Source organism: Tachypleus tridentatus, chromosome 6 (genome assembly GCF_004210375.1).
Source record: "Tachypleus tridentatus isolate NWPU-2018 chromosome 6, ASM421037v1, whole genome shotgun sequence".
NCBI classification, from domain to species: Eukaryota; Metazoa; Arthropoda; class Merostomata; order Xiphosura; family Limulidae; genus Tachypleus; species Tachypleus tridentatus.
This window is the reverse complement of record NC_134830.1, coordinates 36,748,953-36,765,607: the sequence shown is the minus strand read 5'-3', so window position 1 is coordinate 36,765,607 and position 16,655 is coordinate 36,748,953.

The window sequence follows — 16,655 nt, the reverse complement described above, 5'->3', positions numbered from 1 at the left end:
TATAGCATATTTACGTATATGTTTTAAATCATAACAGGTTTCAGACTGAAGGCTCAAACATGACAGATGTGATTATATATAATTTCATTTATTTATAATTTTATTTTATAAATATATTTATTACTTTGATTTGAAAAGCTATATATAAGGTAGATTCTTATTTCGAAACGCGTTGACATTTATAGCACATCTTACTATAATGTACGTAAGTTTTGTTATATTACTTAAACTATGGTGTCAAAAGGGGGGGGGGCACAGTTCCAATACGCGATTCCACAGGCCAGTGATTTTCAAACTGTTTCGTCTACTGACCACCTACTGATCCTACCCAACATATTTTGTTCTCTCGCATGGCCTTGGCTGTGACATTGCGCTTCAGTAATTTCTATTCTGGACCAGCCAACGGGTCCCCCCCGCTGGTACAGTGGTAAGTCTATGAATTTACATTGCTAAAATCAGGGGTTCGATTCATGTCGGTGGACTCAGCAGATAACCCGATGTGGCTTTAGTATAAGGAAACACACACGCACACACCAGCCCGCGGACCACCTACAGGATACTCAAAAGACACACTTTGTGAGCCACTTTGATAGGTTAGCAAGAATAAACTTTGATAAAAGTCTTGAGTTCTGCCAAGAGGCTTTAACACGCAAAATTCATTTAATGTTCGTGTGTGTGTGTGTTGTTACTAAAATGCCGAAAATATTAATTTCAAGTATTTGTCTTCAGCTATGAGTAAGGGTGAGCTTCTGAAGAATAAATAAATAAAATTACCTTTTATGTGCAATGGCCAAATGCTGTCAAGTAAGTTTCTCGTGGAGCTCGGGTTTAGAATCGTGACAAAATAGACCATTTTTAAATTTATTAAAGCTGGTTTTAGGCCCATGCAGTTATGTCATGCGTACTATTTAATATGTGGATATGTTTTATATGCCCTTTTCCTTAACCTATTCTTCATATTGAAAGTCGTAAACTACAAGGCAGGAAAACAAAAAAATACTAGCGGATGACAACCACGGACCCCATAAGGTCCTCACGTGGTTCCTTCTACTAGGGGGCAGGATCGGGCCACGCTAGGTGGCAGTTGCTACACACAGCAGTGATCGTCATCTTTCGCACACCGAGCAATACACTAGCGTTCCAAGTGAGAAGGTCAAAAGAATCGGTTGTGAAATAAGTTCCTGCTGCGAGCTCACCCTTGTCTTTACTGTCTGATGGTTGTGGCAGTTCCTCATACACAGCACGTGAGCTCATTGACAAAAATTCCATGCATTCTTATTATTAATATGTACAAAAGTAGACGGCAACGTTCTTAAATCTTTATGAGTGTCAATGAAGTATAACTTTATTTCGATAGACATTTAGGATATCACAATATTTACGAAGGTAATCAACGCGGTACTAGCCTTGTTTGTTTTATATATATATATAAGGCGTACGATTCGTAACCTGAGGGTCGAGGGTTCGAATTCCCTTCGCACCAAACACGCTCGTCCTTTCAGCCGTGGTGGCGTTATAATGTAACGGTCAATCCCACTATTAGCTGGTAAAACAGTAGCCCAAGAATCGGCGGTGGGTGGTGATGACTAGCTGCCTTCCTTCTACTCTTAGACTGCTAAATTAGGGACGGCTAGCACAGACAACCCTCGAGTAGCTTTGCGCGAAATTCAAAAACAAACAAACGAACTCTTGTAAAGTAACTAATAATTGTTTATGTTCGGTGTATCCAGCGTTTAAATCACAAAATCGTGATATTAGACCCAACTCACGCTCGTATTATTCGCACGTCTAGTCATGTCTAACCTCGGTGCTCACTCAAACATGACCTGCGGATTAAAGCGTCATGCGAACATTTCTTTTTCATTTACTTTTAAATGTGATAATTAATTATGTGAAGGTTTTAATAAATATCCTTTATACACATTTGTACTACTTTCTAAGAAAAAGCAAAAGCTTCTTATATCTTAGTTTTGTTGATGAACGAGTTCCGGAAAGTTCACGTGAAAAGGGAAGGAGTCAGAACGGTCCCTTGGGGTGAGGGGAGGTCAAGACTTATATTAAGGAACAATCGTATGCAGAACTTAAAATAGCTAAGACTTCTTTGTATTTTCACTTTGCATTAATTTAAAGAAGCACGGAAAAGAAGTAAAAATTACTCATATTATTGTATTATTTTGGAACAACAAATTAACGTTAAATTAAACGTTATGGGTAAATCGCTTAATACTGTCTAACCGGCCCGCTGTTTACACTGACTGCTGTTACAGCCAGACTGGTCCTACCCATGGTAAACTATTCTAAAGTAATATAAATCTTAATTATTTAAGTACACGAAGATCACAATACTCGTTTCATAAAGTCTTCCACAATAATAACCATTACCAGCCAGCAAACCATGGGAGAAGGAACCAGGAGGAAGGAGAACAGAGCAACAGAACCCTTTAAAACTGTTCAATATGTTGTTGTTTTTTTTATTCTCAAAGATCATAACAGAGGTTACAAGACATCCTCACGTTATTAGACTTATGTTTACAAGAAATTCATTTGTGTTTAGGTGGTTAGGGCGCTCGACTCGCAATCTTGGGTTATAATGTGCGGTCAGTCCCGTCATTCGTTGGTTAAAGAGTATCCTAAGAGTTGGCAGGGGAGGGTGACTAACTGCCTTTCCTCTAGTCTTACACTGATAAAATAGGACGGATAGAGCACATAGCCGGCCCGGCATGGCCAAGCGTGTTAAGGCGTTCGATTCGTAATCCAAGGGTCGCGGGTTCGAATCCCGGTCGCACCAAACATGCTCGCCCTCCCAGCCGTGGGGGCGTTATAATGTGACGATCAATCCCACTATTCGTTGGTAAAAGAGTAGCCCAAAAGTTGGCGGTGGGTGGTGATGACTAGCTGCCTTCCCTTTAGTCTTACACTGCTAAATTAGGGACGGCTAGCGCAGATAGCCATCAAGTAGCTTTGCGCTAAATTCCAAAAATTTAAACTAATTTTCAAAACACGTAACTATTTGGTAATAATTGAGTTGTTTCACTCGCATTTGACCCCAGGGGATGAGCGATAAGTTTCTGGGCTTACAACACTAAAATCTGTGGCTAGATCCTCGTGATGAACAGGCCTCAAAGAGTCCACTGCACAGCTTTGTGCTAAAACAAGGAAAGAAACGAAAACTCTCATTTACATACTCAAGCTGAAAACTTCCAGTTTATTGTGAACTATGTTAACATTTCTTGAGTGTTGACTACTGAAACTTATTACGAACCTTTTCACGCATTTGAACCTTCAACCCTTATTACGAACCTATACATACAATTCAACCTTTAACTCTTATTACAAACCTACACATGCACTTCAGCCTTCAACCATTATTATGAACCTGTACACGCACTTCAGCCTTTAATCCTTATTACGAAACTATACACGCAATTCAACCCGTACAACCCAAAGCACACAACACAGCAGTAGTTGGTACACTATTAGTTAACTTTCTAGCAAAATAAATAGCTGCATAGAAGAGATGAAAGTTACAGCTACTTATTGATAACTAGATATTCTTAGAACTTTTTAAATGTTCAGGTAAAAACAGAATCCGTAACAGTCCTGCTAAAAATAAAATGAGAGGACTGAAAGTGAGAGTAAGTCTCTTGCTAATCCTTATCTCAGATGCATCTTAAATAGGATCCATAGAGTATTTAAAGCTTTCAGTACAAGGACTGCTTTTAAACCATTCAGAGTACTGGGAAATATCGTCCTCTTCTTAAATATTCCAATGATATTCTAGTGCAGGATAGGGCAATATACCAGATTCCTTCCATGTTCTGCTATATACACCATCTAAACAAATCGCCAGCAGGAACTTTGACTCTCAGAACACAAAAAATGGGCCATAAACATTAGCTATATATGAATTTGTGAAACTATAGCAGAGGAACCTCAATTCTAAACACTTTAAATGCATGTACTTAAGGTATACTTTACATAACTATAAACTCTGATTTTGGAAAATTACATGTACTGGTTATTGGATATTTACTAAAAAAAAGTATTAATTTTTATTTGAAAAAAAGAATATTCAAAACAATGGGGCCCTGAAGCCTCACCCACATCATTATGCTAATGAGCATAATAACATATTGAACTCAGCTCCAGTGGAACATTTTTCCATCTTTATTCATGTTATAAGATGTGAACGACCAATGACATCTCAGAAGGATTCAAGATGATTGATTGAACTTCAACCAAAAAACACTAAATTTACTTAAGTAGTGGCTTATTAGTAACATCGCAACTAAACTAAATCGTGACAACTGACTTTGCCATATACCTAGCTTATATTCTACATTTTTTCACAGTTTTGTTATCATAAGTATGGTGGAACATTCCCTCTTTCTTTAAAGCCATTAATTTGTCGGGTTGTCACGTGATATTTTAAAACTGCTGATGTTTATCCACTTTTGATATTTCCAAGAATGAAGAAAACTAATGTCTCTCTAAACATCGGAACAGTTTTAATAATTTTTTTTTGGTCGTTGTTGGTGCTGTTAAAATTAGCGGAGTTGCTTTATAAACTATGTTTTTTAACGTTATAATGAGGTAGCGTTAATCGTTTTCCCATCATTGTCTATAACTTCTAGACTTCAGTAAATCAATTCAAGTTCTGAGACATGGACACTGAAGTTGATTGATGAAATAAAGATTAGCCACAACTGTTAAGATAGGAAAACAGTTCGGTAAACTTGGTGCATGATTCAGTAATGTATGGACTAGTTTGGTTTGTTTTGAATTTCGCGCAAAGCTACACGAGGGCTATCTGCGCTAGCCGTCCCTAATTTAGCAGTGTAAGACTAGAGGAAAGGCAGCTAGTCATCACCACCCATCGCCAACTCTTGGGCTACTCTTTTACCAACGAATAGTTGGATTGATCATCACATTATAATGTCCTCACGTCTGAAAGGGCGAGCATTTTTGGTGTGACGGGAGTGTGAAAAGCAATAAAAATGTGGACGCCAGTGGAATATTCGATAACCATAGTGCCATCGGTCGTCTAACGGCAAATATTTTAAAAATCATGTCCACCAATAAAGAATGTATAACGCTTAGGTTGTTGTTTTGTATTAAGCACAATGAGCTATCTCCGATATTCTCCGATACGTAGCTCAGCACGCTAATCACGCATCCGGCCCAATCGTTAAAATATTGAAAAAAAAAACTCAGTAAATTATTATAACTATTATAATAATCGGTAGATTTGTTACCATCTCATTATAAAGAACCCAAAAAGGCGACTGAGAAACCTATTTTATAAAGTGTATAATGTACAAAGAATCAACATATTATATTAGATAGACTAAATAAATAACGAGGGTCTCCTTAGTATAAAATGTCTTTGGAGTAAACTTGATTCCAATGACAATATCGTAGGAAGTCTATTAGAATCTAATCTAATATAAAAAGAGTCTTCCCTCATGTGATATGAGACTTCAGTCCTTTATTATCTGAGTACCTTGTTTGGTTTAAATGATAGAGTAAGGTTTAAAATCTATGTTGTTGTTTTTAACATTTTAGCTTTTTATTGAGTGTTAAGAGGTTATTATTATGCCCACAACCAGCCGCGAGCTGTGAATATAAGATCAGCCTTGTCAGCTTAAGCACCCAAGCTTCCGTTACTCGCTAAGAGTTTATCTTCTGCAACTTGGAAGCTAACCATATGTAGGGATATTTTCAACGCATTTTGAATGATATATCTACAATCATCTTCCTCGAAATTTGTACTTCTTGTGCTGATGTAAGTTTTCTTTGTAATTTGTTTTATTCTGCGCGTTTTCAATGCTGATATTAAATAATTTGAATCTTTGGTTTGTGATATGTTGTTCACTTTCATTTGATACTAATATATTCTAATATCTCATATATCAGCATGACTTTTACTGTTGAAGAACAAACACAGAAGCTACAAACTTTTAGGAGGCCCGGCATGTCCAGGTGTGTAAGGCACTCGTAGCCTCAGTGACTTGCATGCCTTGAATGCTAATCCAAAAGCTCCAAAGCTTTATGGCTGACATTCGGTTGTTGCAAGATACTGTACTCCGTACATTTAGGCTATGGATGTGTTATAACAGTAACAGTCAAACTTAACGATTTTATCAAATAAGAGTATTTCAAGAATTGGTGGTTAACCACTCTTAACTCTGTTGTCTAGCGGCTCAAAATTGATGGGAGACTACACACAGATAACTCTTATTACGGTGCGTTTAATGAAAATCAAATAAATATATATATTTAAAGTATCAAACTGTAAATATTTATTATATATTCATTATTTGTTAAGCATAAAACTGTATAATGGACCAACAGTGCTCTGCCAACCACAAGTAACGAAACCCGATATTTAGCGTTAAAAGTCCTCAGACTTCTTATTTTGAGCGAAACTAAATTTTTACAAATAATATAATGAAATCGGCCTTACTCAAACGCGAACACAAAAACAGCACGATTACAATGTGTTTATGACAACAGAAATTACGTCTAGCTTCCATCAAAATATTTGCAAAAATTCTTGAAATAATGCAAAGGCATTTTCACTAAAGGTTAATTAAATACAATCATTACAAGTATAGTTTTACAAATATGTTATACAAAAATAATTTTTATTATTCACTGTTTGTACTGCTAAAGACCTTCCAGCTACTGGAGGGCTATCGGCGCTGGCCGTGATAAATTTTGAAGTGTTCCTGTTACAATAACATGGCAGGTATTGAATTCAGTTATTCTCTGGTACAGGAAGTAAGAGCAATGAATAGTTTTTCTTTTTAATTGTCATCTAGCATTTAATAGGTTTAAAGGTTTATTTGCGCATCCCTTTGACACATGAGGATTAATAGGATATTTGCTTTATCAAACCAGAAAATAATTATAATAACAAAATTATCACCAGCTTATTTCTAATGTCTTACCACAGTTTCTAATCTGAAAGAAACAATAACTCTCTAGGTTTGGCATTAGATACCACAGTAGTAAGAATTGTTTCATCACAAAACTTAATATGAATCTAAAATTACAGATTAACCTGTTCAAGTACAAGTTTGTATATTGATTGAAGAAGTCCTATGAATCGTATTATAAAAGATGGTCGTATCATTCAACGTAAAGTTAATTGTGTTGATTTTCAAAAGAGACTCAAAACTCGAACGCTTTCAAATAGTTCACTATTCTTCTTCGAGAAAATAAAATTCGTTTAAAAACCAACATAATTAACTTTTATACGTGATACTATGTGATAAATCCTTAATCAAAACCTAATAATATTAAATGACATTCTTTCCGACAAACAGAGAAGACGTGTTTTATGTGATTATTGTATAAACATTAGAGAAAGAGCATTTTCTAAAACAATTAGTATCTGCAAGTGATAAATGGCGCTGTATTTTATCTTCTTCTCTGTGCCGCCCCTTGTGGTGTGACCTTACCGTTGTTGACCTTCACGACGTCTTACTTGTTGCACACCGCCGTTAATACATATCACAAGAAACACGTAAAGTAGGGTAAGGTTCTGTTATACTAAAATTCAGACATCAGGATGTCACAGCCGAAACAGCTACTAATTTCGTTTTCTATAACTAGTACTAATATCTAGCATACCTTTACTTGATGGTACTTAGAAGATATTTATAATATCCAAAACAGGTAATGCAGAAAACCCTTTAAGAATTGAGTTGGTATAGCTAGGAACTGTATGTAAACTGCAAGTTAAAATACGAAATCTGAGGAATTATGGGATTCGGACTGAGGACAGAGGTGTAAATATGTTTATGTTGTCTTTCTTATTACAGAAGCCAAATGAAGTCAATCATAGGTGTGAGAGATGGGAGGTGGTCATATCGCCATTTTTCACTCACATTTTTACAGCTATGAAGAAAATCCCTTCTCTTTTATTACCCCAAACTCTGGTAAACCACATGCTTCTCAAAAAATATACAAGGAAGGCAAAAAAACAATACTGACAACCCTTAAAAACCTGTAAATGTGGTACGGAACTATAATTTACTTCTCAATTGTTACAGCTCAACTTTTCAAGAACCTTCGACAACAAACCACGTGGGTAAATTAATTTTCAAGCACTGATTTCAATACAGTATTGCAAATTTTCTTTGTCTGGTAACATTTTTGAGTAGAATACGAGCAGTACACAATCAAATATAACATGGTTTCTCGCCTCTTTCTTTTGCTGTCCTCTCGCTCATCAAGCCAACAAAAAATGAGGAGCCAGCCAGTTTAGTTACGAACACAGATATCATTTTAATAAAGACATTTTTTTAATTATTGATCACTGGTGTTCGTTTCTTTTACCTTTATTGACCGTGTTCGATTTATTTTCTACACTACCTTTCTCTAACCTACGTTCTTATGGATACTTTTAACCCTCTGATAGATATCAATGAACCTGAATACCATCGCTTGTCGTCTCATAAAAGACTGATATAGATAGTGTTCAAACTAAAACTTTGTATGTTATAATATAGGAGTCTGGGAAAGTCTGACAATGAGTGAGTGGGATTAAAGAATGCCATCTTCTTTAATTTATACTTTACATGAGCCCCGGCATGGCCTAGCGCGTTAAGGCGTGCGCTTCGTAATCTGAGGATCGCGGGTTCGCGCCCGAGTTGCGCCAAACATGCTCGCCCTTTCCGCCGTGGGGGCGTTATAATGTTACGGTCAATCCCACTATTCGTTGGTAAAAGAGTAGCCCAAGAGTTGGCGGTGGGTGGTGATGACTAGCTGCCTTCCCTCTAGTCTTACACTGCTAAATTAGGGACGGCTAGCACAGATAGCCCTCAAGTTGCTTTGTGCGATATTCCAAAACAAACAAACCTAATCTGAGGGTCGCGGGTTCGCCTCCCGGTCGCGCCAAACATGCTCGCCCTTTCAGCCGTAGGGACGTTATAATGTTACGGTCAATCCCACTATTCGTTGGTAAAAGAAGTGGGTGGTGATGACTAGCTGCCTTCCCTCTGGTCTTACACTCCTAAATTAGGGACGGCTAGCACAAATAGCCCTCGAGTAGCTTTGTGCAAAATTCAAAAACAAACAAACAACTTTACATTAATTAACGTTTCGCGTTAATCCGAAAATTTTCTAAATTTTTCACACGTATGTGTCTTTGTGTGAATCTTAGCTAAACTGCTATTGCTGTAGAAATCTGTAATGGAATGCGATGGACAGCCATCTTGACCATTGGCGAGTTATGTGATGCCTCAAAAATATATCTTCCCTATTTTACTTGTGAACTGACAGTGACGTAAATAACACATGCGCTCTGAAAAAGATTCCCCTATTAGTTTTTATCTCGTGGCTAACTTTCTTATAGTCTTTACAGATATTCAAATATCATCCTGATCTCTCTTCAGATGCTATGAACAGTTACAGGTGATTTGAACTTCTTTATCGTATTTAATAAATAACTGCGTGTTTTCATTGCTGAATTGTGCACAATCTATTTCGATTCATTGAAGTAGGATTTCAACTTTTAGCCACATATAAAATTTACTGTCAAACTTCTTGATATAGCGGTTGCACAAACCTCTTGTATTTAAAATGATTAGGGTACAACAAAAAACCAAAATAATATTGAAATGCTATTATACACTGTTTTTGCTAGAAATACATAATGAGCCAGTATGAGATATTGGATGATTTTCCTGATGCATTGCTCCCCGAAGTAACTTTTAATAATTATTTATGTTGAATCAAAACTGGATGATCTTCCTGAAGCATCACTCTCTGAGCTGACTTTTAATAGTTATTTATGTTGAATCAGAAACTGGATGATCTTCCTGAAGCATCACTCTCTGAGCTGACTTTTAATAGTTATTTATGTTGAATCAGAAACTGGATGATCTTCCTGAAGCATCACTCTTCAGAAACTGGATGATCGTCCTGATGCATCACTCTCTGAGCTGAATTTTAATAATTATTTATGTTGAATCAGAAACTGGATGATCTTCCTGATGCATCACTCTCTGAGCTGACTTTTAATAATTATTTATGTTGAATCAGAAACTGGATGATCTTCCTAATGCATTATTTCCCCCTTTGATTTTCATCAACTCACATAATAATTATTTTCTGTGGTGACTAGTATACAGCTTTCTGGGTAACCAACCGCTTTTTTTTTTTCGTCATAATATTATATGTTGTGGCGATTCTCGTGGTAACTCTTTTCTTTGGCATGTTTATTTAGTATTTTATTGTAGTTATTTCCGCGACAACCTTACTTTTCTAATGTCTTCCATGATAGTTGTATATCAGTAATGATGTCGAAAATTGCTCGCTTTCTCTTGGTCGAACTAATAACCAGATAAAAAAATTAATTAATATTAGAGACAACCAAAAGATCGCGTTAACATCCGTAAGTAACTGTGAATGGTCCTATCACGAGTATGATAATTCTAAAATTCTAAACAGCAGTTGTTCTTGGAGCAAGAGTAAAGTTAAATGAAATATTACCTCCACACCTCTGCAAAACGTGACTATTAGCTTGCAGCTGTTCCTAGAACTTCGAAACATGGAAAGCAGGTAGAACGCCTTTATATTAATGTCCATTATCTTAACTAAATCTAGTTTCCAGGTAATCCTTAACTCGCCGACTTGCCAAAATTTCGGAGTTGTGTATTAACCAGGCACAAGTGGTTTCGACAAAGACAGTTGCAAGAAAACAAAGTAAAAATCGGCGTTAACATGTAAAGTCTCGCTTAGCGATAGAACAGCGCTAGGTAAATGATAAAATATGATTATTTCATTCTGCTAATCAATATCTTTCCAACATTTATTATCTGGGTATGCTTTAATGGAGAAATCAGCAGTGGTATGATGATTTAATTTGGGCCGCAGTGGGTGGGCTATAAAAATGTTAAATTATTGACTTAGGGTAGAGTGAGGGTTAAATCTTGCAGACGCCGTTTTTACGTCAAGCTGACTACACTGTTCGTTAAGACTAACTTCCATGTTTGAACATCCCGTAGTTTTCTTAGAATTTTTAAGAGGGCAGTGAGAGTTTTTGATACAACTTTGCTTAACAATGTTACTTACAAGCTGTGTAAAGCTATATAATCACACTCCATCTATTGCAAACAGTACATAAAAGCTTTAAAATTACTTTCATGTGTCCTTTTTTTTACCACTTAGACAAAGTTACTGCAGCCAATTTTTCCACCCACCTCCCGATCCGAACAACTTGTCCGGCTGAGAGTGTAGGGGAAGTCCGTAGTGTGTGTTTTAAGACACTAGGGGGCAATCACAGTATATCATCCGAAACTCTCGGTTTGTATTCTGACGTGAAAAATCTCCCACAGTCGCAGCCCAGGAATTCGGAGACGTGTATTGAAGGAGAATATAAAGGTCAACAAAAGATTACAAAGACACTCGCTTCCTCTAAGACGTTGAGAACCTCACACAACAGGATACCGATATGGTTTCCACCTCCTACTCCACCTCTCTTTTCCTCCTTTGTGATGAATATCAGCATTGTCACCTCTCATATATATCAGAAGATACAGCCTTCATTCTGAACATCCTGGCCACGCCCTCAACGTAGATACGACTTATTACTTGTCAAGCCTCAAAATGGAATGTTTATTGAAATTTTAATTGTTACTTCGAAATAATAACCGGATGAGCGATTTCGAATTCGATCGTATACGGAAAGAACACTTGTTTTAATTTTTCCAAGTAGCTTCTGAATAGAAACAAAACGTTGTAATTACAGTTTAAAACTTCTTTAGTGAAATCGGTTTGTTAGCATCAAAATTAATTTCGTCTAGTATTACAGTTTTGTGTGGCAAACTGGTCATTAGAGTTGAAAATGAATCATGGTCATGATAAGGTCCACGATATAAAATACTCAGAAGACTAAATAAATCAAAAACGTACTTATTAAATAAATGTATCAATCGACAGCCAGGTACTCTCGTTTTCATTGTTTATTGGTTGTTTTTGTTATTTAGAATCTTCGCACAAAGTTACACAAGATTTATGTGTATATATAGATATAGCTATCCTTCAGTTTCAATTGATAGGCCAGAGAGAATGTAGATGGTCAACAGCACCAACCGTAACTAGTGAACTGCTCTTGTCGCACCGAATAATGAAATATGATTCTCACATTTATAACGCATGTAAAGAGCAGTTTTGCAGCAACGGGACGTGAACCATTGAATTCACAATTCGGGAATGCTAACGACGGGCCACGTCTAATCCATTTTGAGACAAAATGTTTACCAAGGTTTCTCCATATTTCAAATTATCCCAAGTCAATATACATGTTAAGTCTCGTACTGTTGTGTTGAGACTTACGTTTCATTTATTTATTTTTCAGTAACGGTGAAACTTTCTGAAATTCTGTATACTTGTTTATTTCTTTAAGTTTGTTCTAATACTTTTTTTGTTCAAATACATAAATTATGGATTATCCTGGATTAGAATTAGCAAATTCATGACTCTCACCAAAGCATTAGAAAACGATATTGCAGATAGTGGAGGGAAGTAAGCCTATTTGGACACAAAACTCTGAACTCTTCTGTCAAACATGATTAAGCTATTGAGAAAATTTATCAACCAAAACAGTTTGTCCAGAGACAAATCTTTTTTTCAAATATCAGAATCATTTAAAGCATACAGAATTGAACATTGTTTGGTTACAGTTATTCACGAAAAGTTTAAACTAGCAAAATTAATTTCGTTCCTACAGGTTACTTTGTGTTTCAGTGACTAAGATACAATTGTGAGATAACCATAAACGCCGAAGAGCATAATACAGAAGACTGATATCCCACTAATAACCTTAAAATCTTAGCCAATAATGACAAGAGGATTCATGAATGAAATACTACACCAACCTTTCAGCAAAACTCATTTTTCGAAATCAAAGATTATTTTTGTAATGGAAGAAAAATTTGTATTTTAAAAGAACGAAACATTTCAAAACATTCCCACATAATTGTAAATACAGCAAAAATAGAATATTTCTAAATGTTTTATAAATAACTGTGACTATTGTAACATCGGTAAAATTCCAGAAATGTTGTACATAACCGTAAAAATCAAATTTAATGACGTCATTGGCGCTTGTACGAAATAATCCATTTCCAACAATATGGAAATCGAAACTTATTTCAAGGCTTGTATAAGAGATTGATTGTTCCTCTTATAACGCATCTACAACTTAAAGTGGGGAGGGATATTTTGTTATATCGCACGATTCGAACAGGACTCGCCAACTTTGAAACTTGGAGTCATGTCACAAGACAAACCCGTGTCTTTCTCAATAAAGCATTACAAAAATATACTGCAAAATCAATTTTTGTCTCTCTTTTTCTTTATCGCAAGTGTATAAGCAGAATACTAACCCTAATTGTGACGCTGATAATTAAGACATTGAAATAAACAAAATTAATGGATTTATTAGGCTTACGCCAACGACAGCGGGGGAGGAATTTCTTCTCTTCCAAAACACTGCTTTTGTAAAAATTCTAAATGTTTAGAAAGAGAAACTCAATGACTACAAGGTAGTTACGAAATATCCTAGTAAAATAATGAAAAAATGTGTTTGGGGTTAAAGTTTCATCTTTACATGTTTTACTATTTTGATAATTTAAAAGATACTAAAGACCGAGCAATCTAATATTTTTACACAAGATGGATACAAATGGAGATATTTGTTGCCTCATGTCTTCAAACTCTCGGCATCTGTACCATCTATCTAAAAACTGAACTTGGTCTTGTCAGTTCTGATGTGTTTCGTACAGGAAGCTAGTACTTGTTTTACTCGGCGATAAACTGAGGAATATACTCCTCAACATAAATATTTAAAATATTAAAATAAAATTACAAATATATTCTGAATGTTATCACATCTTATCAGCTGGTCTTAAGTGCTGGTCATAGCTTTAAGAAAATTACTTTTGTGTACAAAAATAAAAATAAACGTGAAGAAAGGAAGGAAAAGTAGAAATATTATTCTAAACAACCAAAGGAAAGCTTTTAAATAAAGCGGATGTCCTGTCATAGGAAGAAAAATAAGAAAATCATAAATTAGACACTGAATTAAAACGAGCAAAGGAACAAAAATCGAAGATGCTATTCACCAGAGGAAACTGACATCAATAAAATGTTGTCATGACATGAGGGGAACTGTTGAGATAATAAAATCCTATAGAAATATAATGACCACCCACGCAGGTCTTGTTTCAAGTCTAAATCTTATACGTCTTGAAAGAAAACCTGATCTTGTTAAAGAGACTGTTGTTCACCATTGAACAACAGGAATGGATGAATCCATGATGTGCTCTTTGACCTTTACTGTTTAATCTTGTCACGTACACGCAGTTATTTATAAGGTGTCCCCATCTTTATTTTCTTCAAGTTAATGACAAAAAACAACAACAAAGTCTCCAAGACTTTATGACTTCATCGTTGCATGTCCTACGAGGCGGAATAGTGGGTAACATATAGCATGACCTGAGCTACACTAAAGGGTCATACCTCTAGTGTTCATGGGAAACATAAAATTGGGATTATGCAAACTTGAACTGGCGAACTTATCAAACATTTCTTCAGCTATTAAATGAAACTTGCTCTGTCATCGCCTCGCCTTCTTATGGGTATATTGTATTTGTTATACAGATTTAGAAAGTCAAGCTATAAATACTACGCTAAGTTCTTAGGGTACTCAAAAAACAAATAAGTATAGAAGACAGTTATACGAAAAAAACAACATAAAACAGACAGACTGGTATGTTTTAAAAATGAATGAGTCATTGTTTTTAATTAATTTGTCTGTAAAATAAATATTTATTGTATTTAAATTCGTGCATAAGTATATATATATATGTTTAATGATAAAGACAAGTATTGAGATTTGGCTCATTTTGGGTTCAGTTGTAAGAAACCGGGTTTTGATATCTGTGTTTGGTATAGCATCAATAAGTCACTGTGTAGCATTGTGCTTAGCTACAAACAATAAAACAAACAAAAATCTTAAGGAAGCAAACTAAACACCTAAATTACGACGAAATACAATTCCTTGTATAATATCAGAACACATAGATGATGCCTTATCATGTTTTAACTTTATTATTTATTTATTGTATAATCCGATACCTCGTCTGTAAAATTACAGCAGTAATAAATGGAATATTCGTAAAACATACAATTTTCTTTGTTTTCTTCAATTCTGCAATTGTGAAGATTTACCTTGAAACAATTAGTTTCAAGTGTTAACCATATACAAAAAATTCAAGTCTACAAAGTTCCATTTAATCACAAATGGAATACTACCTATAAATCTGAAACTTACATGCATTATTTTAATTCCCTTTCATTCGTAACGAGTATGCCTTTACAACTGGCCTAAAATAAATATTAAACATATATAGCCTAATGTTTTTTATATGTAAAACGGGTTTTTGCTCTATTTTATACAATAAATTATTGTGTAAGAAACGCTTGTTTCAGTAAAACGTTGTCACATAGCATATTGTTGCGTAGACAACATTTGCTAACAGAAAAACAGTTTTTATACAAAATATTCATTGTATAACCAATGTTTGCTAACACTAAAACATTGTTTCATACAATATATTGGTGTATACACTGTCAGAAATGACGGGTGTTGAAAATACTGCTATGAATTAACTAATCAAATTATAGGAAAAGGGGTTGTACACTATAATTCAGAACATAATAATGACATGTCAGTTTTAATGAAGGGAGATGGGTTTATTTCGTAAATCAGCTAATGCGTTCACACTTCTTCACATGTAACTAAATATAATCTGACTCTATGTTAGTAATAATAGATCTATTTTTATTCTAATTTAGGCATTAGGCCTAATACATAAACTTATCATAAGGCTTAGTAGAAACACTACTTCATTGAAATCCTTGGTAACTTTAGTTTTGATTTTTTACAACTTAATGTCAGAAACTGAGATGTTCGTTAAACGATAGAAAAAATATAAATAAAAATGTTATTTAACTTATCACGATGCGATACGACAGCCTAAAATACTATTTGTTTTGCAATTAATACTAAAGATGTAGTGTGCAAAAACTTATCTTAGGCCTATGAAATAAAAAAATGTTTTAAATCTAAATAATTTCTGAATTAAATTATTTTGCTTTTAAATCATTGAATTGTTAAAAATTAAAAAAAGATAAAGAAAAAAAACTTTCTAATAAATCAACATATCTATTAATATTTAAACAAAAACACCATAGTTAGCCTGACAACAATATGAGTGGTATTATACCCGCTGAAGAATGATATAAACTGTAAACCATTACTAGAAAACGAGAGCGACACGAGGACATAAACTGCTTATTATAAATACTAACAAGTGTATGTTTGTTTTGGAATTTCGCACAAAGCTACTCGAGGGCTATCTGTGCTAGCCGTCCCTAATGTAGCAGTGTAAGACTAGAGGGAAGGCAGCTAGTCATCACCACCCACCGCCAACTCTTGGGCTACTCTTTTACCAACGAATAGTGGGATTGACCGTCACAATATACACCCCTACGGCTGGGAGGGCGATCATGTTTAGCTTGACGCAGGCGCGAACCCGCAACCCTCGGATTACGAGTCGCACGCCTTACGCGCTCGG